General features: G+C 40.7%; 1 pseudogene across 1 annotated transcript; it reads right to left on the bottom strand.

Annotated features, from left to right (window-relative positions):
- Positions 1-1033: 1033 nt before the first annotated feature.
- On the bottom strand, positions 1034-2242 carry LOC112622908 (annotated as a pseudogene). Its single transcript, XR_003119051.1, has one exon. The product of XR_003119051.1 is annotated as a glutaredoxin-3 pseudogene (transcript).
- Positions 2243-13168: the final 10926 nt, after the last annotated feature.

Below are 13168 nucleotides of genomic sequence, written 5' to 3'. Positions count from 1 at the left end.
CCGGGCCCAGTGGCTCACGCCTGTAATCCCAGCACTTTGGGAGGCTGAGATGGTTGGATCACGACGTCGGGAGATCGAGACCATCCTTGCTAACATGGTAAAACCCCGTCTCTACTAAAAAAATACAAAAAGCTCAGCTGGGCGTGGTGGTGGGCGCCTGTAGTCCCAGTTACTCGGGAGGCTGAGGCAGGAGAATGGCATAAACCCAGGATGCACAGCTTGCAGTGAGCCGAGATCACGCCACTGCACTGCAGCCTGGGCGGCAGAGCAAAACTCCGTCTCAAAAAAAAAAAAAAAAAGAATAAAAAGAAAACATTTGTTTTAAAATTATAATTAAAATCTGCAAAGATAAGGAAAGATATTAAACCCATAAAACAAAAAGAAGGTGCTATAGTAAACAGTGAGAGAACAAGAAAGAGCTTTTGGAAATAAATAATATAGTAGAAAGTAAGGTAAATAAATAGATATGCAAATGTTCATAGCAGTTTTATTTATAATAGTTCCAAACTGGAAACTACCCAGATGTTCTTCAGTGGGTGAGTGATTAAACAAATTGTAATACATTTATACTGTGCAAATACTACTAACCAGTAAAAACAGATAAAGTGTTAACACACATATAGCTTAGAAGAAATTATGCTGAGTGAAAAAAGGCTAATCTTAAAAAAAATGCATGTTGCATGATTTTATCTATGTAACATTTATGAAACAACACAATTTTAGAAATGGAGAACATATTAGTGGTTGTCAGGGATTAGGAATGAGGGAAGAGGGAATGGGTATGTTGATTGAGTGGTAACATGCAGGACTCTTACGGCTATGGTACTGTTGTGTATCTTGATTGTGATGGTGGCTATCCAAGACAACACAAGTGATAAAATTGCAAAAAGTTATGCCAAGCACACACACAAACACACGCGGGCATGTGTAACTTGTGAAATCTGAATGAACTCTGTAGATTGTACCAATTTCAATTTTTTTTATAGTAGCTGTATGTTTAATATTGCTGTAAAGATACGCTTTTCTTATACAATTATTGTTAATAATTTGAAGATGTTTATTGCATTCTATTTTTGGTGGGAAAAAATGTAACATATTTGTATTTAGCACAACGTTGTGAAATACAAAAAACATGTAACTGAGTAAGCAGGATTTTTCTATTCCTAGCCCATTTCTGAGGACTAAAGCATGAACTGCTCCCAATGTAATTAAGTATTTCTTGCAATAGTTGGGCACCAAGTTTAAGATTTATTAATTTTCTCCTCTCAGTATAGGCAACAATTCACCATTTTCTTTCAGCTCCTTCACGATATCCAATCTTCCCACCAGCTCCCCTTTCACATACAGCTGAGGGTATGCTGGCCAATTTGAATAAGCTTTTAATCCTTGCTGAACTCCTTTATCCTCCAATATATCGAATGTTTCACATTCAACCCCAGTTCTATTTAGTATTTCCAGAATTTGTTTGCTGAATCCACATTTTGCTTCCTGTTTGTTTCCTTTCATAAAGAGCATCACAGAAGCTTTATTTGTCAGCACTTTGAGCCTTTCCTCTAATTTGGGGGCTTTGGGACAAATTGTATCTAGTTCTTCAGATGGTTGTAGCTCCTTAATTATATGAGCTCTCCAGAAACGTGGAGCTGAGGATAGGTAGGCCAATTGGAATAGGCTTTGAGCCCCTGCCAAACCTCTTCATCTGAGAAGACATGAGAACTGCTAAACTAAACATGCTTGTGAAGAATTTCCACCATCTGCTCGCTGAAACCACAGCGTGGTTCTTGAGGAGTCCGTTTCATAAACAGCATGCAGTGGGCAGCATGAGTCAATTTCTTTAAGCGCAGATTGCGATCTGCTTTGAGATGTTCATCAGTGCTGGCTGGGAAGGAGCCACTAGATGCATGTCGCTGAACTTTTTTGGTCAACTCTGGGACATGTGCACCATCTAATCAGTCAATTTTTTGAGAATTATTGAAAAACAGAACAGTGGGAACAGAGCTAATTTCATATTTTTCAGATACTTCAGGACACCTTCAGCTTCCAACTTCACAAATGAAACTTGAGGGTGTTCTTTAGCTAACTGTGTCATAACTTCGTTCATCTGTGCACATTGTGGAGCCTGTGGTGCCCAGAAGTGGGCCACAAAGAGGGACTTGGCTTTGAGGTGCAGCAGCTCTTCAAACTGCCCGGCTGAGCTGACCTCTTCTACTGCTGCTGCAGCCGCCTCAGCTGCCCTTGCCACCATGCTGCCGCCACCACCAATTTCAGTTTTTCAGTTGTGATATTTACGATAGTTGTTCAGGATGTTAACAGCGAGGGAGTCTGGGGGAAGGGTGCAGGAGACATCCCAGTACATTTCTTTGCATTTTGAAATAATATTTCCTGTGAATCTGTAATTATTTCAAAATAAAAAGCTTTAAAAATCTTCAAATAAATAAACAGATACTTTGGAAGATAAAGTCAATCACATATCCCAGAAAGAACAAAAAAGACAGTGTGGAGGACAGAAGGAAAGAAGGGAAGGGGAAAGATAAGAAAATTAGAGAATCAATTCAGAGGTGCGTGATAATATTAAGAATTCCCGAGAGAACAGAGTAAACAAAGGAGAAGAAACTAAAATAATAAAAATCTACACCAACTTGAGAACACGTGCTTTTGTGCAGAAGGGGCTTCCCGACTGCCCACTGCAGTGATGCAGAAAGGCCCAGCACACCGGGATGACCTTTCAGAACACTGAGAGGCAAGGAGAACACCTGTGCTGGATTGTCTCTTGTCAACCTGATGACACCACCATTCTTCTGAGGTTGGGAACTGTATTTCCCAGAATTCTGTTCCCAAGGTGGCAGGGATGGAGCTGAGCTTAGGCTCGGTGAACGTCTGATTTGAGTGCGGCTCCTGCAGGGTGCCCTGCCTGCCAACAGCAGAGACCAACATTGAGCCCATGATGTGGCACTGTTATTTGGGGGAATCAACAGTTGAAGTAACGTGGACCATTTCCGTCCTGCCAAGAGCACCGCTTTGTTCTCACTAGAGATGGATTGCCTTCCTGTCCACAATGGTTCCTCCAAAATGGTCATGTCTGGACTCACGGAATACCTAATGCATGGTAGCGGCACTCTTCCTAGCTGTGCTTCTGACAAGGAACTCATTTCACAGCAAATGAAGTGCAGCAATGTGCTCACGAAAGCATCATGTTGTTGATGCCTTTATTTGGAATTCGCTGGTCTTACCATGTTTGCCATCATCCTGAAGCTTGGCTTGGTAGAGTGGCAGAATGGGCTTTTGAAGATTCAGTTATGGTGCCAGTTGGCAAAATCACTTTGTGGAGCTGATTTAGTACCCGATGAGATGCAGAACATACTCTCTATCAGTGGCCAGTTTATAATGTAGTTTCCCCCATAGCAAAGATACGAAGTTTCAAAAATCAAGGAATAGTGTCTTTCACTATACATCTAATGATCTACCAAAGTTTTGGCTTTTTATTCCCACAACATTAAACTCTGCTAGTTTGCAGGTCTGGGTTTCCAGGGCAGGAATACTTCCACCAGGGAACACAATAGTGGGTCCATTTAACAGGAATCTGAGACTGTCATCTGGTCACTTTGTCAGACAAATAAAATGGTTTCTGTGCTAGATGGGATAACTGATCTTGATTATCAAGGGTAAATTGGTTGGCTACTGCACAATGGAGGCAAGAAGTACTCGAGCTCCAGGAGATCCTCCTGGTAATCTCCTGGCACTCCCATGCTCTGTAGTAAAAGTTAGAGAAAACTATAGCAACCAGAACAAGCGGAACAGTGTCGCACAGAAATTTTAAGAATAAAGATTGAGGTCATCATACTAGACCAAAAAACAAATTAAAAAACTGATTGGGCCAGGCACAGTGGCTCACACCTGTAATCCTAGCACTTTGGGAGGCCGAGATGGATGGATCACAAGGTCAGGAGATCGAGACCGTCCTGGCTAACACAGTGAAACCCCGTCTCTACTAAAAAAATACAAAAAACTCAGCCGGGCGTGGTGGTGGGCGCCTTTAGTCCCAGCTACTCAGGAGGCTGAGGCAGGAGAATGGCGTGAACCCAAGGAGGCGGAGGTTGCAGTGAGCCGAGATCACGCCACTGCACTCCATCCTGAATGACAGAGGAAGGCTCTGTCTCAAAAAAAAAAAAAAAAAAAAAGACTGGCTGAGTGCTTGCTGGGGACCAGTGTGATAGGAAATGAGTGGTGAGGGAAGGGAATTATAAATACCAATTATGGCCATGTGACCAGTTCCAGAAACAAGTACTGTAGTCATTAGAGATATTTTCTGTATTGCTTAGATATGGACATTTGTATATATAAACTGATATTTTTCTTTGCTTTCTCTCCCATTCCAATACCCTCTAATAGTATCAGTGTATGAATCATGGTTACCTCTATGGTTCAGTTTTAGGTTATAGGATAGCAAGATAAGATTGTGAATCAGAAGATAAACATTTATTCACAGATGGATAAAGTGGAACTCTGGGTTTCTTTTTTTAGGTTTGGTTGTATGAAAAATAATTGAATCATATAATGTAAAAGCATAATGTTGCTAGTATCTTTATTTGGAAGTTAAAGATTAAAAATAGGGTGTATGGATGCTGAGCTGATGAAGGAGTAGACTGTGCTGGATTACCTGGTGTTAACTCAGCACAATTCTCACTCATTTTTAAGGCTGAGAGCTACATTTTCCAGAATGATTTCCTTTTCTATGTGATTTTTGGTTAGAGTATGCTCATGAGAGAAACTTGTATAAGATTTGGAAGATGGAAGTGAATCAGTTGCAGCTAAATGTGCAGGTAGGCAAGAGCTTCACAGTGGCTTCCCTGCAAACTCTTGAGAGGATAGTTGGTGGAAGCTTCTCAGAGATTCCTGAGAATTTCAGTAAGCTTTTGAGAACCACCTCTCCTCAGTGATTCAGACTGAGATGTTTAGCATAGATTTCTCTGATTTTTGGTGACAGATCCAGTGACCTCTACTCCTTCAGCTCTTCCAATAGTCATGAAAGATCCTAATTTTATATTAATTTCCTTATCCACAGAATGTGTAGGCAGAGCATGATGGTGCACACCTGTAGTCCTAGCTGCTTAGGAGGCTGAGGCAGGTGGATCGTGTGAGTCCAGGAGTTCAAGACCAGCTTGGGCAAAGTAGTGAGATCTGTCTCTTAAAAGAAGGAAGATGACAGAATACATAAAATGACAAGATTCTAAAAGCTTCCAGAGAGAATAAAAGATTGCATATAGGGAATGAGAAGTCAGCGTGGCATTGAATGTATCAACAGTAACAATCTAGATGAAAATGAAGCCAGGCCTTTATAATTCTGAGGGAAATTGATTTCTAAGACAGAATTCTGTATCCAGCTTAATCAATGGTGAGGGTAAAACAAAGACATTTACAGACGTGAAAAGTTTCAGGATCTTATGTCTACTTCCGTCATGAAGCAATTAAAGGATATGCAACATTAAAATTAGAAAATGAGCCTAAGAACCCAAGAAACCGAAGGGATTTGGAAAACAAGGAAGCCAATGCAGGAGAGAAGAGAATTCACAGGATGATGGTTGAGTGAATTTCCAGTATGGAAGTTGTGCAATGGGCCCAAGGGCCAGGCAAGGCTGGGCAGCAGGATAGAAAGCTGTTGAGGAAGGCCGGGCACAGTGGCTCATGCCTGTAATCCCAGCATTTTGGGAGGCCAAGGCTGGCAGATCACGAAGTCAGGAGTTCGAGACCAGCCTGGCCAACATGGTGAAACCCTGTCTCTACTAAAAAACAAAAAAATTAGCCAGGCATGGTGGCACGCACCTGTAATCCCAGCTACTTGGAAGGCTGAGGCAGGAGAATCACCTGAACCTGGGAGGCAGAGGTTGCAGTGAGCCAAGATTGTGCCACTGCACTTCGGCCTGGGACACAGCAAGACTCCGTCTCAAAAAAAAAAAAAAAAAGTGTTGGGGAGACGTGGCCCAGGGAAACAAACATATGTGGGATCAGTGGATTGCCTGATGCGTTCCACCATATTAAAAGGAGTTCTTCAACTCTCTCAGAGAGTTTAGGAAAAATTAGTAATAGTACATAGAAAATGAAGCAAATGAAAAAATGCGATAATTTTTAACTCCTGGAAAAAACAAATGTTGTACAAGAAAGGGAAATACAACCATACTGTATTACGTAGCTCATCAGTGAATGGTATTGTCAACAAAAAGAGTCAAACTGTACAATATTTGAAGAGATTTATTCTGAGCCAAATATGAGTGACCATAGCCTGTGACACAGCCCTCAGGAGATCCTGAGAACATGCGCCCAAGGCGGTCGGAGTGCAGCTTGGTTTTATACACTTTAGGAAGGCATGAGACATCAATCAAATACATTCAATAAACACATTGGTTTGGTCCAGAAAGGCGAGACAACTCAAAGCTGGGGTGGGGGTATCCAGGCTATAGGTAAATTTAAACATTTTCTGCTTGACAATTGGCTGAGTTTGTTTAAAGACCTGGGATCCATAGAAAGGAAATGTTCAGGTTAAGATAAGATTGCGGAGACTAAGGTTCTTTTGAAGTCTTACAGTGGCTGCCCTTAGAGACAATAAATGGCAAATGTTTCCTATCCAGATCTTTAAAAGGTGTTTTTTTTTTGAGACGCAGTGTCACTGTTGTCACCCAGGCTGGAGTGCAACGGCTTGATCTCGGCTCACTGCAACCTCCCCCTCCCGGGTTCACGTGGTCCTCTTGCCTCAGCCTCCCAAGTAGCTGTGATTATGCTCCACCACAGCTGTCTAATTTTTGTATTTTTAGTAGAGATGGGGTTTCACCATGTTGGCCAGGCTGGTCTCAAACTCCTGACCTCAGGTGATCTACCCGCCCCCACCTCCCACAGTGCTGGGATCATAGGTGTGAGCCACCGTGGCCACAGAGATTCTTTACAGATGCACATTTTCCCTCAGGAAGGACAGCTTTCTAGGGCCATTTTGAGATACGGCGAAGAGACATGTTTTGGGGTAAAATATTTTTATTTTCTTTCTTGTCTCCTAATGTTGTGCCAGAGTCAGGTTGGAAAGCAAGTCATGATATATATATAGAGTTAAATAAAACCCACTGATGAGAATTTATGGTTTGTAGGGCATGACTCCCCAGACCCCTTAGATGGGAATTTGGGCAAGATAAAAAGTCAGAGCATAGTCCTCAGTATTTATATAGTCATAACAATATAAGTATTAGATATCGATTTAATAAAGAATTGGGATACAACCGTACTAAAAGAGTTCTTGTAAGTAGGTAAGGTGTGTGATGTTTTATAAGAGTACTAAATTCTTATGCTTCATCAGAAGTCAGCATATAACATTTAAAATCAGCAAGAAATAGAAATTAAAGAATATTACTTAGAAATATGGAGGTAAATATCAGAAGAAACAGCTAAAAATGGCACGGTGGCTTATGCCTATAATCCCAGCACTTATGGGAGGCCGAGGCGGGTGGATCATCTGAGGTCAGGAGTTTGAAACCAGCCTGGCCAACATGGTGAAACCCCGTCTCCACTAAAAATACAAAAAATTAGGCATGGTGGCAGAAGCCTGTAATCCCAGCTACTCAGGAGACTGATTAAGGAGAATCGCTTGAACCCGGAAGGCAGAGGTTGCAGTGAGCCGAGATCGCACCAGTACACTCCAGCCTGGGCGACAGAGCGAGACTGTGTCTCAAAAAAGAAAGAAGCAGCCAAAAATGCTGATGAAAGGGTTGTCTCTAGGAAGTGAAAATGGAGTTGGGAAAGGAAGAGTAAAACAGGGACTGATACTTTTCTTACAGTCATTAGAGTACCGCTGGGTGTTTGAAATTAGATATATTTCTTACTTGGATAAAAAAATTAAACATCAGAGAAAAGTATAGGAGAAATTAATACCCACATGGGAAAGGACATTAACAGGCAATTCACAAAATATAAAGGACCAATTGACATAAAAATTTATTTTACTAAAAAATTAGATAAGTAAAAACATGCACAGCAATCAAGTATGTTTTTCCATCGAATTACAAAAAGTCTGACTTCTCTGCTTACTGTTTTTCCTGTTCAGTAGATTGGAAATGTCATAACACTTACCTTGATTAATTTATTTCAAGGAAGCAATGAGATAGTGCATAAGAATTCTAAACTCTTGTATGAATAAAAAGCAATGGAAAACAAGAAAGCTGCCTCCAGGATACAGTCTTCAAATCTGGCTAAAAAGATAGGGCCAACTGTCATATTTGACATTCTTTTATTTAAATAGACAACTCCAATTGTAAAAGTATCCCCTTACCCTGCCATGAGATTTCATAGGACTACTAAGTGGAAGGAGATTGTCATGTTTTCTGAATTGGCCCTGTGCAAAATGTTTGCTCTTCATTAGTCTATCTAATTACGCTGGTGGAAAGAGCACAGGGAAAAATGAGCATGTAACATACACATTAGACTGTTCTTCTCAGGTGTTTCAAAGGTGCTGGGTCATGTTTAGGGTGACCATACATCCTGGTTTGTCTGACACAGTCCTAGTTTATGACTGTATTCTAAGAGTGATTATCAATAGCACCTACTTTTATTCTCAAAGTGTTCTCATTTGGATGATAAATTATATGGCTACCCTAAGTCAACAGGTATTAATTTATGCTAGTTAGAAGACAAAATGCTTTAGGTACCATATGGGAAGAGGTAAATTTGTTAGTTTGCACACATTTTAAGACATTGGATTATATTCTTGATGACACAAAATACTTTAATATGTGTGTGGCTAATGCAGTTAGAATGAGTTTTGTTTTGTTTTCTCTCTGTCAAAAGATAACTGAAATCTGCTTAAGCAGTTGGACAAATTCTTTGTTGTCCTCCCCTATGCTTCAACAGCTTACTATGGCGTTTGTCCCAATAAATCCACCATAAGTTGAAACATGGTAAGTCAAAACTGCACTAAGAAAAACTTTTTAAAAAGTGAGAAAAAGCAAAAAAACCCTGCATTTTATACCCCAATAAACCCATCATAAGGTGAAAAAAAATCATAAGTCAAACCGTCGTAAGTTGGTGACTATCTATATTCTGTAGCATGTTGACAGGGAATAGATAGATTTATCCTGGAAAATATTAAAGTCAAATGATGCAAAGAAACCTTGTCCATTAAAAACAAATGCCAGTACAGCTCCTATGAAACGTTTTTTTTCAAACTTTTAAGTTCAGGGGTACATGTGCAGGATGTGCAGGTTTGTTACATAGGTAAACATGTGCCATGGTGGTTTGCTGCACAAATCATCCCATTACCTAGGTATTAAGCCCAGCATTCATCAGCTGTTCTTCTTAATGCTCTCCCTCCTCCTACTTCCAACCCTCCAACAGACCCCAGTGTGTGTTACTCCCCGCGATGTGTCTATGTGTTCTCATCATTCAGCTCCCACTTATAAGTGAGAACATGTAGTATTTGGTTTTCTGGAACTTGTTATTTTTAACAGAACTTCATAATGGTACCACCTGATTTACTGCAGAGTGTACCCGTCTCTATAATCGTCTCTATAATGGGATATTCTGAGTGGTGATCCCAAGGATCTGTAACATTCTAAATTGTTTTCTACGTAAGTAAGGGAATTTACAAATCATAATATCTACCTTCCTTATCAACCAAAATTTCTTGGAATGGCTGAAGAAAAAAAGTTATACTTTAGTAACCTCTCAGTGCACTGGAAAGTGAGAAAGAGTGCCATCGGCTTGCTAGAAACTAAGAAATTCCTGAAAGATGGAAAGCAAACAGGCTCACATTTATAGAGCAATGAGTCTAGAGGGAACTTTATCCAAAATAGGTGGGGGAGAGACCTTCTGTGAAAGTGAGGGGCATGTCCTAAAAGGTGTGAGAAGAGGTCCCGGGGGCAATCATTGGGGTGATTGATTCATTAGGGAACTGCACTTAAAAGCAGGTTAGCCAGTTTCTGTTTTGGTTGAGCAACTGACAGTGATGGCCTTGCTCACAACATAAAGCAGACACTGTGAGTTCTAGAGATGGAGAGGCAGGGAAATGCCTCAGTAGCTAATGAACCTCTGAATATAATCCATCGAAGTGTTACAGTAGGTAGCTAGTCAGACATGAGCAGGGCAGGAGAAGCCCCTGCACTCCCAGGAATGTCAGGTGACCATCAGGCAATGGTCAGGGGGTTGTTACACTGTTTCTTTAAAATAATAATTGGTTGCAGCCAGCGCCAGAGAAACACAGCCTCCCAGTAGATAGAAAACACCTGAAACTGGTGAGCAGCCGCTTCCTGATAAGATCTCAGGAGCTGGGCAAGTGGGCTCACACACGCACATTGAAAGGCAAAATGGTGATGTTTAACTGGTGCATGACCTTCCTCTAGGAATGCTCGACTGGTAAGGGAAGGACACCTCAAGAGCATGCACACAACTTCAGTAAACACACTGTGCATGTGGCCCTCCCAAGGGCCAGCAGGCCACTGTACATGTGGAGAGCCGACCCCAAGGAAAGGATGGGGGAGAAGTAATGCAATCCCAGAAGCATGCCAGCATATAAGACTCTAAGTCAAAGGTCAGACTACACACTTGATCCCTTAGGTCATCCACTAGGCCCTTTTCCAAGTGTACTTTAATTTCTTTCATTCCACTCTAAAGCTTGTATTTTATTTATTTTTTGGAGATGGAGTCTTACTCTGTCATCCAGGCTGGAGTGCAGTGGCATGATCTCTGCTCACTGCAACCTCTGCCTCCCAGGCTCTAGTGATTCTCCTGCCTCATCCTCCTGAGGAGCTGGGATTACAGGCACTTGCCACCACTCCCGACTAATTTTTGTATTTTTAGTAGAGACAGGGTTTACCAGGTTGGCCAGGCTGGTCTTGAACTCCTGACCTCAGGTAGTCCATCCGCCTCAGCCTCCCAAAGTGCTGGGATTACATGCGTGCGACACCTCGCCCAGCTGGAAATGCTTTAAAATGCTTTAAATAGCAATAGTTAAATAGCCATAGTTAAAGACACAATTGACAAGAAAATTTGGTTATTTCTCTGGTCTATAATAATATAATCATAATTATGATTGATAGCACATACGCAGACATATTAGAATTTTAGAAGTCCTATACAATTTTGGAACATATATTAATATTAATAACATTTATTAAAAGACAATCTGAAGAAGGTTAAACATTATTTCTTATCTGACAATGCTTCCCATGTAACTTCACATGTCAAATAAACCTGTTTAGGTCTGTTTCGGATACTTCAGGGGCCCTCTGCAGCATCCCAAAGTTAGATGTCAAAAAATAGTTAATTCTGAAGCTGAAATTTGATTTTGGAAAGCCTGCCACATATGTCAAAGGTTTAAAATACTTGACCAAAATAGGATCACAGGTCACTGTAAAATAATAGTCATTCATTTAACCAGTGATAATTTGAAAAATTTTAAAAACAAAAACCTGCAGTCTTTGATAAAGGAGACTCAGTTTTCAATCAGAAGACCTAAGACAGCATGAGACAGAATCTGTCTCTTTATTTTTCCTCTTTCCTTTTTTTTTTTCTTTTTGCAGTTAACTCAAAAGGTGAACAAAAGGCCGGGCGCCGTGGCTCACACCTGTAATCCCAGCACTTTGGGAGGCCAAGGCGGGCAGATCACTAAGTCAGGAGATCGAGACCATCCTGGCTAACATGGTGAAACCCCGACTGTACTAAAAATGCAAAAAATTAGCCGGGCGTGGTGGTGGACACCCCCAGCTACTCGGGAGGCTGAGGCAGGAGAATGACATGAACCTGGGAGGCAAAGCTTGCAGTGAGCCGAGATCACACCACTCCACTCCAGCCTGGGCAACAGAGTGAGACTCCATCTCAAAAAAAAAAAGTGAACAGAAATATTTTGCTGTCTTATTAATACTACACAAAATTTTTGTTCAAAAGAGAAAACCAAATTTTAATTTTAATTAGTGTATTATCAATACTAAAACTAATTTAAATAAAACCTCAAAATTTATAAAAGCTGTCATTTTTAATCATAAGATTTCTATAAACCTTTTGTTTTACATTTTTCCAACTTTCTATATTTTATCTATTTTCTTTATTCCTTCAATTTGAAACCTTCAAGCAACTTTAAACCAGACAAAATTTTTTTTTTTTCTTTTTGAGATGGAGTCTCACTCCGTTGCCCAGGTTGGAGTGCAGTGGCACAATCTCGACTCACTGCAATCTCCACCACCCAGGTTCAAGCAATTCTCCTGCCTCAGCCGCCCCAGTAGCTGGGATTATAGGTGCTCACCACCATGCTCAGCTAATTTTTGGATTTTTAGTAGAGATGGGGTTTCACCATATTGGTCAGGCTGGTCTCAAACTCCTGACCTCAGGTGATCCGCTCTCCTCTGCCTCCCAAAGTGCTGGGATTACAGGCGTGAGCCACTGTGGCCAGCCCCATACAAAATTTTTAACACATGTTTTTATGCCTTTATAACTTTCCTCATCAAATGCATATTTTGCTTTTGTGTGTATAGTCTGTATACAGAATTGTTTATTTCACATATAGTAGTTTTTAACTATTTGTAACTCTAATTTCTAGTGAAAACCCTAGAAAGTAATTTTGAACTGTTTTATATTAGTATTTGTGATAAAAACCATTTTATAATTTTATAGAAAAATAGTTCTTCAAGGCTGGCTGCGGTGGCTCATGCCTGTAATCCCAGCACTTTGGGAGGCCAAGGTAGGCAGATCACCGGAGATCGGAAGTTCGAGACCAGCCTGACAAATATGGAGAAACCCCATCTCTACTAAAAATGCAAAATTAGCCGGGTGTGGTGGCACATGCCTGTAATCCCAGCTACTAGGGAGGCTGAGACAGGAGAATCACTTGAACCCGGGAGGTGGAGGTTGTGGTTAGCCGAGATCGCGCCATCACACTCCAGCCTGGGCAACAAGAGTGAAACTCCATCTCAAAAAAAAAACAAAACAAAAATAAAAATAGTTTTTCAAAGTGTTATTTATTAACAGATTTAAATATATTTACCTTTTCTATACCATCTAAAAATAGCATGTCAGGGCATATAGACTTAAATACTCTAATATCTTAACTTACAAATGACTCAGACATTTTATGATTATTTATTACTTAATTTAACATAACATGACTTTTTTTTTTTTTTTTTTGAGACGGGGTCTCGCTCTGTTCCCC

The sequence above is a fragment of the Theropithecus gelada genome, chromosome 4 (genome assembly GCF_003255815.1).
Source record: "Theropithecus gelada isolate Dixy chromosome 4, Tgel_1.0, whole genome shotgun sequence".
Lineage (NCBI taxonomy): Eukaryota > Metazoa > Chordata > Mammalia > Primates > Cercopithecidae > Theropithecus > Theropithecus gelada.
This window is presented reverse-complemented; position numbering and strand designations above follow the sequence as displayed.